The sequence below is a fragment of the Mauremys mutica genome, unplaced genomic scaffold (genome assembly GCF_020497125.1).
Source record: "Mauremys mutica isolate MM-2020 ecotype Southern unplaced genomic scaffold, ASM2049712v1 001098F_np12_obj, whole genome shotgun sequence".
Taxonomy (NCBI): Eukaryota; Metazoa; Chordata; order Testudines; family Geoemydidae; genus Mauremys; species Mauremys mutica.
The window spans coordinates 8029-21594 of NW_025423117.1; the positions used below are offsets into that span (position 1 = coordinate 8029).

The 13566-nt window shown below is 49.9% G+C and overlaps 1 non-coding gene across 1 annotated transcript; it reads right to left on the reverse strand.

Moving 5' to 3' along the window:
• Positions 1-13265: 13265 nt before the first annotated feature.
• TRNAT-AGU lies at positions 13266-13339 on the reverse strand. The gene has a single exon. It is a non-coding gene; the product is annotated as a tRNA-Thr (tRNA).
• Between the last annotated feature and the right edge of the window lie 227 nt (positions 13340-13566).

Sequence of the window (13566 nt, forward strand, 5' to 3'; positions counted from 1 at the left end):
CCATTCACTGTTACAGACTAGGGACCGAATGGCTAGGAAGCAGTTCTGCAGAAAAGGACCTAGGGGTTACAGTGGATGAGAAGCTGGCTATGAGTCAACAGTGTGCCCTTGTTGCCAAGAAGGCTAACGGCATTTTGGGCTGTAAATAGGGGCATTGCCAGCAGATCGAGAGATGTGATCGTTCCCCTCTATTCAACATTGGTGAGGCCTCATCTGGAGTACTGTGTCCAGTTTTGGGGATCCCACACTACAAGAAGGATGTGGAAAAAATGGAAAGAGTCCAGCAGAGGGCAACAAAAAATGATTAGTGGGCTGGAGCACGTGACTTATGAGGAGAGGCTGAGGGAACTGGGATTGTTTAGTCTGCAGAAGAGAAGACTGAGGGGGGATTTGATTGCTGCTTTCAACTCCCTGAAAGGGGGTTCCAAAGAGGATGGATCTAGACTGTTCTCAGTGGTAGCAGATGACAGAACAAGGAGTAATGACCTCAAGTTGCAGTGGGGGAGGACTAGGTTGGATACTAGGAAAAACTATTTCACTAGGAGGATGGTGAAGCACTGGAATGGGTTCCCTAGGGAGGTGGAGTCTCCTTCCTTAGAGGTTTTTAAGGCCCGGCTTGACGAAGCCCTGGCTGGGATGATTTAGTTGGGAATTGGTCCTACTTTGAGCAGGAGGGTGGACTAGATACATCCTGAGGTCCCTTCCAACCCTGATATTTTATGGTTCTATGCAGCCCTTCACTGCTACCCCCTGCACCACTCTCCTGTGCCCCCAACCCCTGCACTGTGCCCCCTTTGCCTCTAACCCCGGCATCCCCCCCTGCACCCAAGTGGGAACCTGACCTGGATGCACAAAGCAGCTGGCATTGCTGCTCGCTCCCCCACTGGACTGCTGCTCCCCTGCCCCACACAGCCCTGGGGGGCTGGGAGAGGGGAGCAAGGAGCGACGTCAGGGCTTCCTGCACCCAGGTCACTTTCCCTGCAGGCTGTGTAAGGGGAGGGCAGGAGAGCAGCTGCTCCTGATGTCTCAGCACTGCCCAGGTGGGGAAGTGACCTGGATGCAGGGAGCCCTGGGGGGTGTGTGTGTGTTAAGGGGAGGATATGAAGGAGTATGTGTATGTTGAAGGGAGTGTGTGAAGGACTGTGTGTGTGTGCGCGTGTGTGCCTGGGTGAGTGAGCGCACTGTCTCTTTAAGAAAGTTCTCAGGGTCAGGAGCCTGAACTAGGCTTGTTCAGACACAAGCAGCTGCCGGCAGCTCCGGCCCCAGAGAGGCAGCAGCACATGCAGATTCCCCCATCCCGGCACCCCAGCTCAGTGGAAGCCGGGTACCCGGGTGGAGGGGAGGGGGACACCCCACCATCAATCAGCACCTCCCCCCTGCAGAGCAGTCAGGAGGATGCTCCCAGTCGGGGGTGGACGGGGCGACTCCGGGGGTGAACGGGGCGTGGGGGTACAGGAACAGCAGCAGCTGCACACGTGGAGCAGGGCGGAGAGGGGCCCCCTCTGCTCCGGAGCAGTCACCTGGCTCTGACGGCTGGTCGTCCAATTTCCCCCTGCAGCTCAGGTCTATCCCACTCCCCCGCGCTGCTGCTTATCTGCCTCCCTGTGCCGCTTTCATCAGCCCAGCGAGCCTCTCGGCAGCAGGTCAGGTGGGAATCCAAACCCTGCGCCCGGCACCCCCTTGGGTGGGGCACCCGTACGGCCCCCCCTAAAGGCCAGTCCTGGGTGGGGAGCAGAATTTATCCCCTCCACTGTCCCCTGTGGGGAAGAGTTTGGGGGAGTTCAGTCCCCGATTTTTATTTTCTGTCTCTCCAGCACTTACTTGGGTTTGTTCTCTGCCTTTCCATCCTGTCGGAGAAAAACTCAGTTCTCGCTTTTTGTTTGGGTGCAGCAAAATCAAATACTTTATTATTTCTCCAGTAATTACAATGGAGGGAGAGAGTGCCATAGGACACAGGGTCACCCCAGTCCCAGACAGGTCTCTCAACTGGTAAACAATTACAGCAAGCTTTATACCTTTGTTACAGACAATTTCTAGCAATAATACAGACGGTAAAAAGCAACAAATACATTTTCTTTATACATAAGCCTTTCTGCTATCTTATTTGTCTCACTCCTAAGAAAAGCAAGACTGCATATTCGGTTATCTGAATTGCAAGGTCGTAATAACTTTTCACACAGTTCACTCTGTCTCACATTATCTTGCTTCTACAAATCTCACATCATTAGGGTCACAGCTAGCCTAACTCATGCTAACTAACTGACATGCATTAAGATCCCTTCAAATCCTTGTTAATTATTTCCTGGCTTCCACAATCCCCAATTCTGAGATTTCTCCTCTCTTCTAGCAGGTGATGGGGTCGTGAGGGAGAGCGAGGAGCAGAATCCTCACCAGGAAGATGCTGAGCTTGCCGAAGCAAATGGGGAATTACTGCGAAGATCCAAAGGGAATGTGTCCAGCCCCCATGAGCAGGGAAAAGCTGGTGAAAATTACCACAGACCAGAGGGAGAGCAGGGAAACCACTCAGAGGAGAGAGTGGATGAACCCATTAATTGTCAGGGACCTCACAGGGACCTCAAGGAAACTACGTCCCAGGAGAAAATCCTCACGGAAAAGCGAGAAAATACATGTAGTGAGTGTGGGAAAAACTTCCATTACCGCTCAGCCCTTATTCGACATGAGATAATCCACACGAAAGAGACACCCTACAAATGCTGTGAGTGTGGGAAAAGCTTCAATCGTACCTCAGCCCTTAGTAGGCATCAGCGAATACACAGAGGAGACAAACCCTATGAATGCTGTGAGTGTGGAAAAAGCTTCACTCAGAGATATACCCTTAACTCTCATCAGAGAATCCACACAGAAGAGCGACCCTACGAATGCTGCAAGTGCAGGAAAAGCTTCACTCAGAGATCAGCCCTTATCTCTCATCAGACAACGCACACGGGAGAGCGACCCTACGAATGCTGTGAGTGCGGGAAAAACTTCACCCGAAGCTCAAACCTTACTAGGCATCAGAGGATCCACACAGGAGAGAGACCTTATGAATGCCGTGAGTGCGGGAAAAGTTTCAGTCACTTCTCCTCCCTTATCTCTCACCAGAGAGTCCACACAGGAGAGAGACCCTACGAATGTTGCGAGTGTGGAAAAAGCTTCTCTCGGAGCTCACACCTTACTATGCATCAGAGGATCCACACAGGAGAGAGACCCTATGAATGCAGTGAGTGCGGGAAAAGTTTCACTCACCTCTTCTCTCTTATCTCTCACCAGAGAGTCCACACGGGAGAGAAACCCTATGAATGCAGTGAGTGCGGGAAAAGCTTCTCTCGGAGCTCAACCCTTGTTACACATTACAGAGTCCACACCGGAGAGAGACCCTATGAATGCTGCGAGTGTGGGAAAAGCTTCACTCATAGCTCAGGCCTTTCTAAGCATCAGAGAATCCGTAAAGGAGATAAACTTCATAAAAACCTTCTCTAGAGCTGTCAGGAGATTTTCCTTTAATTCTTTTGACAGTTCCCAGGTAGTGAGTGTTAAGGCAGTTTGCATCTTTTGCACACTGTAGACCCTCAGCTCCCACACATGAGTTGCCCACTTTTGAAGCTCGCCCGTCTTTGGGGTGGATCCTGTGGTCCTTTGTATCAACTCCATTGTCCTGCGAGTCGTTGGAGTGTGTGTCCTTTCTACCAGGAATGTCATCACCCCAGGTGGGGGAGATGGTGGGTGTCTTCAACCAGCTACGTTGAGATAAAATCTACCTGGGTCTCATCACTGTGGTTGTCATGGAGTTAGCTAGCTTGAGTTCACTTTCCTGATGTAATAAGACAGCTATTCTTGCAGTAAAGACATGGACTATGGATAGTCAGTGGGGTTATCTAGCACATTTCCTCCTGATCTGACCTAATCACCGTCACATTTCCTTGTCTAAACAAACCTGGAGATTCACATTTGTACTCCTCCTCCCAGTGCAAAGTTATTGTTAGAGACGTCAAGTTCCTCTTTGAGGACAGATTGTCTCATTCCCAGTTGTTCTCACATTACCCTGGATTGTGCAGAACAGCAGTTATTTTGTTGACTTTTTTTCTCATTTAAAATATATTTAAATATGAAGAAGAGCTGGAGCAGTGTCAGGGAAATAAGGGTCATTTTAGGCTCTGTGACACTGGAAGGAGATGGGGCGACTCAGACATTCCATCCTTCCCCATCACCCCAGAACTGTTACCTTGTGCCTGAGCCATGCACAGTTCACCCCTTCGTATTCCTTCGCTTCCCAACGTGTCTGGTGGGGTCATGTTCTTGGCTGTCCATGCTTGGGAATGGTGCTTGTACACGTCTTTGATCCTAAATCAGAGTCAGTCTGGCAGGAGATGAAAGTGTCAGACTTGATAGGGGATTTCAAATGGATCCCAAGCACCGTTCAAATCCCCTTTTCCCTCAATGGCAAAGCTGCTTCTGGGAAGGTCGGCTGTTTTTTCTCCCGTTATGAAGGTGCTAAAACTCCTGTAAATAACACTAATGAGAGAGGTATCAGAGGGGTAGCCATGTTAGTCTGGATCTGTAAAAGCAGCAAAGAATCCTGTGGCACCTTATAGACTATCAGACTTTTGGAGCATGAGCTTTCGTGGGTGAATACCCACTTCGTCGGATGCATGAGAAAGCGCTGGGTGAAGCAGGTTTCAGTGGATCATGGGAGAATCTCTCATCCTGATTCTGAGACATCAGATGTAACCTAGTCTGGAATTTCACTTTAAATTAAAATGAAAGTGTCTTCTACCTCTCTGTGATATGGGTTTTCTATCTTTCATGAAGGCTCCTTGGTCATATAACTGCATGTTAGTTTTGTTTGACAGAATGTAGCTCAGATTTTTTGGGAAATTTCAGACAAATTACCATTTTTTTTACTTCAGGTTTGTTTTTTCCCCCCTATTCCTGCATGATGACATGGAGAAAATTCAAATGCAGTTCAGTCAACAGGAGAGAATACTCCAAGCTGTTGGACATATTATCAAAGAAACAGTCGTATGTTTAAATCTCCATTCTGAAAAGGTGAACAGCAGCAGACCCCAAATGGGTGCAACTGACCGAAGTAAGTGCACAGGGTAGTTCAGTTGTTTAAGTCAATATTGTCTCAGATGATCCAGGGATAGAATTCCACAGCAAGTGATTCGGAACTAGGAAAACGCCCAGGTATTTGGTTCCCAAGGTGTTCGTGACCCAGTCCCTACAGGAGGTTACTCCTGCAGAAATCTCCTAGCTAATCCCAACATTTGGGAAATGCTGTCTGTGATGAGGTGCATCCACCCTGCACTGGCACTGCTAGGGTTAACTGCACCGTGTGGGCTGAAGAGGCCACACCCCCTCACCCTCTCTGGGCATGCGCCGACTGGAGACGGAGTATAAACGGGAGCAGCTCAGCCTGGGCGGACTGGGGAGAACAAACCTATGTTGTTGGCACAGGGTGCGGGTGGGGGAGAGCCCAGGGCTGGGGTGGTAGGGGGCTGTGGGGGAGGGGGGAAGCCCAGGGCTCGGTCAGCAGGAGCATGTGGCGGGGACCCCAGGGCTGAGGTGGGGGCAGCCAAAAATTTTTTGCTTGGAACGGCAAAAAACCTAGAGCCGACCCTGCCTCCATGCACTGTGCGGTAGGTAGGAGCGGATCATTATTATCCCTACTTGAAAGAGGGAGAAGCTAAGGCTGAGAAAGGAGAATTGACTTGTCTTAGGTCACACGGCCAGTCAGTGGCAGAGTTGGGAATAAGACCCAAGAGCCCTGATTTTCAAACTAACCATCGGATCTTGAATTTCAGACATTGAATGACCTGAATAAAGTGCTCTGATGAGCTCCAGACCAACAACAGTGCACAGGAATTATTCAGCAAGTATTTGAGGAGAACTGCAAGGTTAGAGAGAATTGTGAACTGCTCAGAGACCATTAATGCAGAGAAGCAGCAAAATTCATCAAACATAGAACTGGTTCTGACTTATTTCCTTGGTCTTAAGAGAGAACAACAAGGACCCGAGTCTCGTCCCTGTCAATAACCCCCTGCTCAGCCAATCAGGGATAGAGACTGAGGACGGGCGGCTGAGGATTCTCACCAGCGAGCCCAAAGGATGGCCCAGGTCACTGGTGGGGATCACTGCCCGAGCACTATTTCAGCCCCATATTTTTGGGTGGACCTCCCACTGGGGGAGCTGCAGAGCACTCCCCCGCAACACACGCGCGCACACACACACACACACGCCCCCTCCTGGTGTTGGGAGGGGAACAGGTAAAAGGACAAAGGAAGCAAAAGACAAAGAGAAAGGAGGGAGGGAGGGAGGGATGGAGGAAAAGATGAAACAAAAAGAACAAACCCCAATGTCCCCAGTGATTCTAAGGGACAGAATCCCAGGTGCGCAATAAAATTCTGCCTCCTTAAGCTCGAGTTTTCCATGCCCAGAATTCAACTGTCACCAGATGGATCAGACTGAACAGGTTTCAAACCTCCAGGAGGCTCTTACCTTCTAAACAGGGATGGCTGTTTTCTAGTAAAATCACTAAGAGGGAAGGAGAAAACTCGAAAGAGGTTCCTCCTGGCGCTCACGTCCGTGAACCCGAATACTCTCTCAGTCCTCAAAGAGAGACCTGGAGAAGGAGACTTGCTGAAGCAAAGCCACAGGGGTCTCTGAGGTTTCCCTGTCTTGCCTCCCTGATGTCAGCATCTCTCTGTGAGGTCACCACCTCTGACCAATAGGCTGAGGTCCTGCAAAAGGCCTTTGTGATGTCACTGCCACACCCCTCCCTTGCTGGGCTAATGTCCTGCCCCTGGCCAGGCACTTTGGAGGTTTGAGCTACTCCCTGTGGATCACCCCACTCAAGGAGCGTTCGTTCTAGGCAGCAAGCCGGCTAGACAGGGAAACATCAGACGCTGCTCCCAATGTTACACTCATATTTTCAGAAATTAGTTGACTTTATTGCCAGAAAAAGACCATTAGAGCATCTAATCTGACCCCCTGCATATCACAGGCCTCCTGTAGGACACAATAGCTACTTTTGAGGCAAACACATTCCAGAAAGGCATCTAGTCTTCATTAAATGACATCAGGAGATGGAGAATCCACCACTTTCCTTGGAAGCTTGCTCCTGAACATAATGGAGAATGGAAATGAATTTTTTTTTCTTTTTTTTAAGAGGGCACCTGGGTTTGAACAAAGGACCACTTGATCTGCAATCAAACACTCTACCACTGAGCTGTACCCCCATTACAACAGGAGTATGGAATCGTGATCTCCAGGACTTTGAAGGACAGACCCTGCTTCATCGAGCTCCTTTGCCATTCCCAGACCACAGGTGGTTTTAAAAATGGGGTTTGATTAAACTTCTTAAATGGGGTAAACACCACAGCTTGCACCCCCACTGCTATAGCTTCTCCCCATGACTGAGCTGCCACCTCCTGGGGAAGTGGATTGACTACACCAACAGGAAAACTCTCCCCCCTCAGCATGGAGCAGTGGTTCTCAAGCTGTGGGTCAGGACTGCAAAGTGCGTCGTGACCCTGTTTTAATGGGGTCACCAGGGCTGGCATTAGACGTGTTGGGTCCTGGGGCTGAAGCCAAAAGTCTGAGCTCCCCCACTCAGGGCTGAATCCCTCAGGCTTTGGTTTTGCCCTCCCCCCACTGGGGCTCAGTCTTTAGCACTTCCCCCCCCCCCCCCGAGTGGGGGGACTTGGTGCTTGGTCCCTCTTTCCAGGGCTACGTATTAAGTTATTTTGGCAGAAGGAGGTTGCAGTGAAAGGACGTTTGAGAAACCCTGGCATAGAGCATCTCCATTACTGAGCTGCAGCAGCATAGACTCACTGTTTGTTTGAAATATTGACCTATCCTTAGCCTCTGAATATGTCTAGGCTTGGCTCCCTATGGCACTGTTGTGATCAGACCCTGGAAGTACAGCCATGGAGACACCACACACCAGCCTTGCCTAGCTGGCAAGGATCAAACCTCCACAGAAACACGCTGTGGTTGCTAACCCAGCTACCTAAGGCCTCAGCCACAACCAACTTAACAGAGGGGCCTTTCTACACTCTGGTTCTGTTCTCACTAAAGGGTCATTACAAATTGTTTGCTCAGACCAGCTTCCCCAGCACACTCACTGCTGTGCAACTCTGTACGTGTGGCCATGGCTGAACAGCAAGAATTCCTGCCCATTTCCCTACTGGCTAGAGCATGATTAGAATGTGTTTGTGGTTAATGATGTTGCTGTAGATTGTTCATTCCCTGCCTTGGCAATTCAGACAGTCCCTTTTTTCCCATTGTATTGCCAGCACCTCTGGGAGTCCAATAACAGAGGCAGGTTTTCTCTGGGCATTGAGATTTTTGAGGACGTTGGTGGCTCCTTTCTTTCCTCACCCTGGAGAAACTCAGCTTTTTATTCCGTCCTTGATGACTCATGGAATAACAGCAGCAGCATGAAGAGGAGAGTGAATATCTCACTGCCAGGGAGAAGGTGGATGCATTCCCTCTGTCTGACCATTGCCAGTGCAGGAGAGAAGGTTTCATTGGAATCAAATGCCCTGGCTCAGACAATAGACCCAGGGAGGTTTTGCTGTTCATGGATCTGTGCGAAGGAAATTGTGTGTCTGTGTGAAAATGAGGAGGGATATGAAATGCCCACGTGGTGGTGCCTAAGGCAAAAGGGAACCCTAGAGGATTAGAACAGGATAAGTTCTCAAGCAACATGTTTCTTACTTTGCCCATCTGTTAGGTTTGATTATTATCGATGGAAAGATTTTGCCATTGGGTCGTGTGTTTACATAGAAATTGACATTTACCAACAAATACGTAATTCTTCCAAGCCTGCCTAGTCTGCTGGTGGTGAGTTTAGAGGGACACACTCACTCTCCCCGCCCCCCATGCCAGGCCTGTGCTCTCCAGAATGTCAACTTCCCACAGAGCTGGGATCCTTCCCTCATCTCCCCCAGACCACTGCCCCACCCCCACTTCTGGGGTCACTTCCCAACACTGTCCAACTCCCCTGCTGGCAGGATCCCTTCCCATTCCTTTCATCGCCTGCCTCCCCTCTGAGCAAAAGCTCTGCATTGTTCCTACAATGGGAATTGAACCCACGCCGCCTGCGTGAAAACCAGGAAGCCAGATCACAAGACCATATGGGACTTGTATAGTCAATAGCACGTTTACACATTCACACCCAATAATTCAAAGTAGCCATTCAAAAAAACTTCAAAAACAGACTTCAAAGAGAAATTGCAGAGTTGCAATTGATTTGCAAACTTAACACCATTAATTTGAGCTTGAATAAGGACTGGGAGTAGCTGACTCACAACAAAAACAATTTTCCCTCTCTTGGTATTGACACCTCCCCGTCAATTATGGGGAGAGGACCACATCCACCCTGACTGAATTAGCCTTCAACACTGGTTCTCCCCTTGTACGGTAACTCCCGTCACGTCATGTTCCAATCTATATTTATGCCTCTATCTGCAATTTTCACTCCATGCATCTGAAGAAGTGGGCTTTTTACCCATGAACGTTTATGCCCAAATAAATCTGTTAGTCCTTAAGGTGCCACCGGGCTCCTCATTGCTTTTAATTCTAAGCTGATCTTAACCCTTTCAGTACCCTTACAAACTCAGATGCTTCTCACCACAGGCTGGCTGGTGGCTTTTCAGCCAGGCTCTCCCCTTTCATCAGCGCTTCAGTTGCTTGGTGTGGGGGTGTCTGTAGATGTAGGTGACAGAGAGAGATAAAGCCTGGCAAATGTCTCTCCTTTTATCATGTCCTTTCTTCCCTCATGGCTTTGCCCCCCCCTCAGAGTCAGGTGAGCATCACTGCGTCTCTCCAAGCAAGTCTGAGCAATTCCCCTGGGGTGTCCTCATGCAGGTGAGTCATTGCATTGTAGCTCCCTTGCTGGGCAATGGCTGTCGATGGGTTGTTTGACACCCTGTCCGGGTGTTGGTTACTTTCCTTGCTGTTGCCACTGGGGAGCTAATATTTGGCTGACTCCCCCACCTTACAGCACAGTGACAACCACACTGCACAATTCTCATAACTTCATATGCATGAATGGTCTACATCTATGGGTAGAGAAATGACTTTCAGCAGATCATATCCTTTCCCTGATACCTTACAAGTCATGCTCTATATGTAAGATCACGATGATTATGGGGGTTACAGCAAAGGTATAGAATGTCACACTGAGATTCTATGTTCATTTGTTCTGTAACAGCATTACAGAGATCCAATGACTGACCGATGGCATTTTCAAGTGCTAAAATAGCAAGCGATGTTGGTCTCTCATTGGCCATCAGCGACTGAAGATGTGGTTTAATGAGCCGGAGCTTCAAGGCGAGGGTGGCTCTGTCCACTGACTTCCATTGCGCTGCTGGGCATCAAGTCCCTGGTGGCCAATATGTGACGCTGGGAGAAGAGAATGGGGTGGCAAGTGCCGGCAGGACTTTTGCCACCAGGGTCTAGCTGCCCAACTTCCTCCTGGTACTGCTGGCCCCCTGTCGCCTTCAGGTAACCCAGGAACTAAGGCAGGAATAGGGCGAGGAAGCAAGTAAAGCCGAGCAAGGAAGGCAAAAGTGAATCTTGTGTTCATGGGCCGCTCACAATGACGTCCTTTTTCTGTGCCATAGCTGACAACAACATCCCAGACAGAAAAGCAGGAGGCCAAAAAGAAACCGAGCAGCTGCTGAAGTAGTTCAGTTGGGAGCGTGCTAGACCAACAGGCTCTTCTATCCCCCTTTGTGCATGGGTGGGATGTTTTCTGAAAGTGCAGCAGTTCCTTTAACTGCCACGAATCCCTCATTTCAGGCTATGCAGCAGGAAAAGGCAGCATGGGCTTCTGCACCGAGTTGGCCCACCTGACCTTTCATTCTTCTCTTGCTCTTTGTCAGCAAGGGGAAGAAAAAGAAGCTGTCCCTCAAGCTGGAGTCACAAGGGCGACGTAAGGACGACTTCCTGAGCGCCAGCTCCAGTCCTCTGCTCTGCCAGCTGACCCATCGAAGGGCTGTCACCACTTTCTCCAGGTTTGTCCATCGGTCTGTGCTAGGGTGAACAACAGCCAAGCAGATGGAGTTTCTGTAGTGTAGTTGTTATCACGTTTGTCTAACACGCAAAAGGTCCCTGGTTCAAAACCAGGCAGAAACATGCTGGCTTCCTTTTCCCAGATCCCCTTGCTGTTCAGGAAGATGCTCCTCCTTCTCCTATTGGCCTGTCCCTGGGATAACTCCAACCCCTGCATGACAGAGGGTGCTGACAGCAGTGGAGAAAGCACCTTGGCATCAGGCTGGAGAACCTAGAGGAGTGCGGCGTGTCACCTTTTGGAGGCTTGTGGCTTGGCCTCCTCTGCCCTGGGAGGTTGGCCGGTGGAGGCCGGCTCTTCCTGCTGGCCTCCTCTGCATGACTTGCCAAAGGAGGAAGTGAGGCAGGAATGGGCAAAAGAGGAAAGTGGAGCTGAGGAAGGCAGGGCAGAAAGTAAGCACATCATTGCGGCTAAATGGGGTTAGTAGAGCGTCACCATTCGTTCTGCAAAGCCGGGGGAGGTGCGGTTGGCTGCTGGGAGGCAGAATCCTGTGCCTGCCTGTTGGCTTCCCAGGGGTGGCTCCTTGCAGCCCAGGAGAAGCGGGGTTCTGGGGGGAAGGAAAAGCAGCAATGGCGAGGCTGAGTGGGCTCCTTTCTGGCCGAGATGGTGGGCTGTGGGGGGTCTGGGAGTTGCCTGTAAGCCGTAAGTGGACTTGGTGCAGTGAAAACCGCTGCTCCATTCTGGCTGACCTGGGGGCGCCATTGATGACATGGGAGTGGGGGCAGGGCGCTGGCTGTGAGCAAAAGGGGTCCAGGAAGCCCCAGCCTGCCCCTCCAGGGACCGAGTCTTCTTCTTCTCTCCTGCCATGGGGAGCCCGGCCTTAAGCCTGCCCAGCATGCGCTGCAGCTCGAGCATTAAGCCTTCCTGTGGCATAACCGAACTACGGCCTAGTGTAATCAGGTGTAAAGTTTAGATTGTGAATTTATCTTTAATTTCCATGGTAACTTACTTTGATCTTTTATGCCTACCACTTATAATCCTTAAAACTCCATCTTTCTGTAGTTAATAAATCTGTTTTATGCTGTACTTAAACTGGTGTATTTTGCTTGAAGTTCTTGGGAAATCGCAGCTTCGTTACAAGGCTGGTTCATGTACGATTCACGGTGAGGGAGGGGTGGACCCTGCGTAATAAACTCACACTGATCAGGCTTCTGATTAAGGCAAGATGGTATGATCCAGGGGCGCAAGGCTGCAGAGCTGGGGGAAATTGGCGGGAGGCTCTCTATCTACCATTAGTGTTATGAGTGTCTGGGAGAAGCATTCATGCAACTCAGCTGGATGTGTCCCTACCTGTGGATGTCTGTGTAAGTGCAATATCTGCCAGAGATTCACAGCTCCTCACAGCATCATAGTGTGAAAGGGAGCTCAGGGGTCCCACTGTTCAGGTTGCATCCCATAGATCCCATCACAGACTTTCAACAACCACAGCAGATGTTCACTGAAACAGTGAGAGAGATGGCAAAATAGTGATCTCCAGTGCCTGCAGACATCAAATTATCAGGAATTCTGCGCACAGAGAGGACCCTGCAAGTGGAAAATGCCTTTGGAAAAGACCCTTCTGTCCCCAGCTGTGGTCGTACAGTGCTTAGTGCTCTGCGTTGTGGCCTCAAGAGTCATGGATGCAAGTTGAGTTATGGCGACCTTTTCCTTGTCTCCACATTTCTTAGGTGCCTCCTTCCAACACTTGTCAGAAAAAATGACCGGTTTCTTTTGAAAGCATTTGCATTGCAAGGCAGAGGCAGTCCTCTCTGTTTCCTCAAAAGATTGACCAAAAGGTGGGAGGAGTGGACACATTTGGCAAGGCACTACTGGGTGCTGCATCTCTAACCTCCACTTTACCTGGCAGGTGCCTCTGGGACTTTTCTCCCAGCGGCTCCATTTTTCATCAGTGACAATCAAAAGGAAGATGACATGACATCTGTGTGCAGATATCCTCAGCGAATCACAAGGACGTGTGGCGCAGGCTCTTGTGTTGCAGCAATTGTAGTTGAAGCAACCACCATGCTAATGCCAGTCACAGCAGCCTTTTCATCAGCTCCAAGCTTGTGATCTGATTCTTTCCAATGTTTCTCTCCAAAGAAACCTTTTCCTTAGCAAGCAATTACTTGGATACCAAGGGAGGTCTCTTCTGTTTCCTGGAAAGAGACAGGAAAATGTGAGCAGAGGAGACAAAAGCCATAGAACAAGGCACCACTAGGAGTTGAACCCAGGATCTCCTGTTTACTAGACAGGTACTTTAGCCAGCTAAGCCATGGTGCCTGCCTCAAGAAAGTACTTGCAACTGTTCCATTTGATGGTCCAGGACAACACCTGCAAATTCCAAACTACAGACGTTCCCCATTTCCCTCAAGACTTGCAAGGAAGAACTGGCAGGCCAAGCCAGGATCTCCTGGTTACTAGGAAGTCACTTCAGCCAGCTCTTCCCAAAGATCACTATCCAGAGACCTTTAAACAGACACTGCAGATGTTCACCGACAAAGAGATGC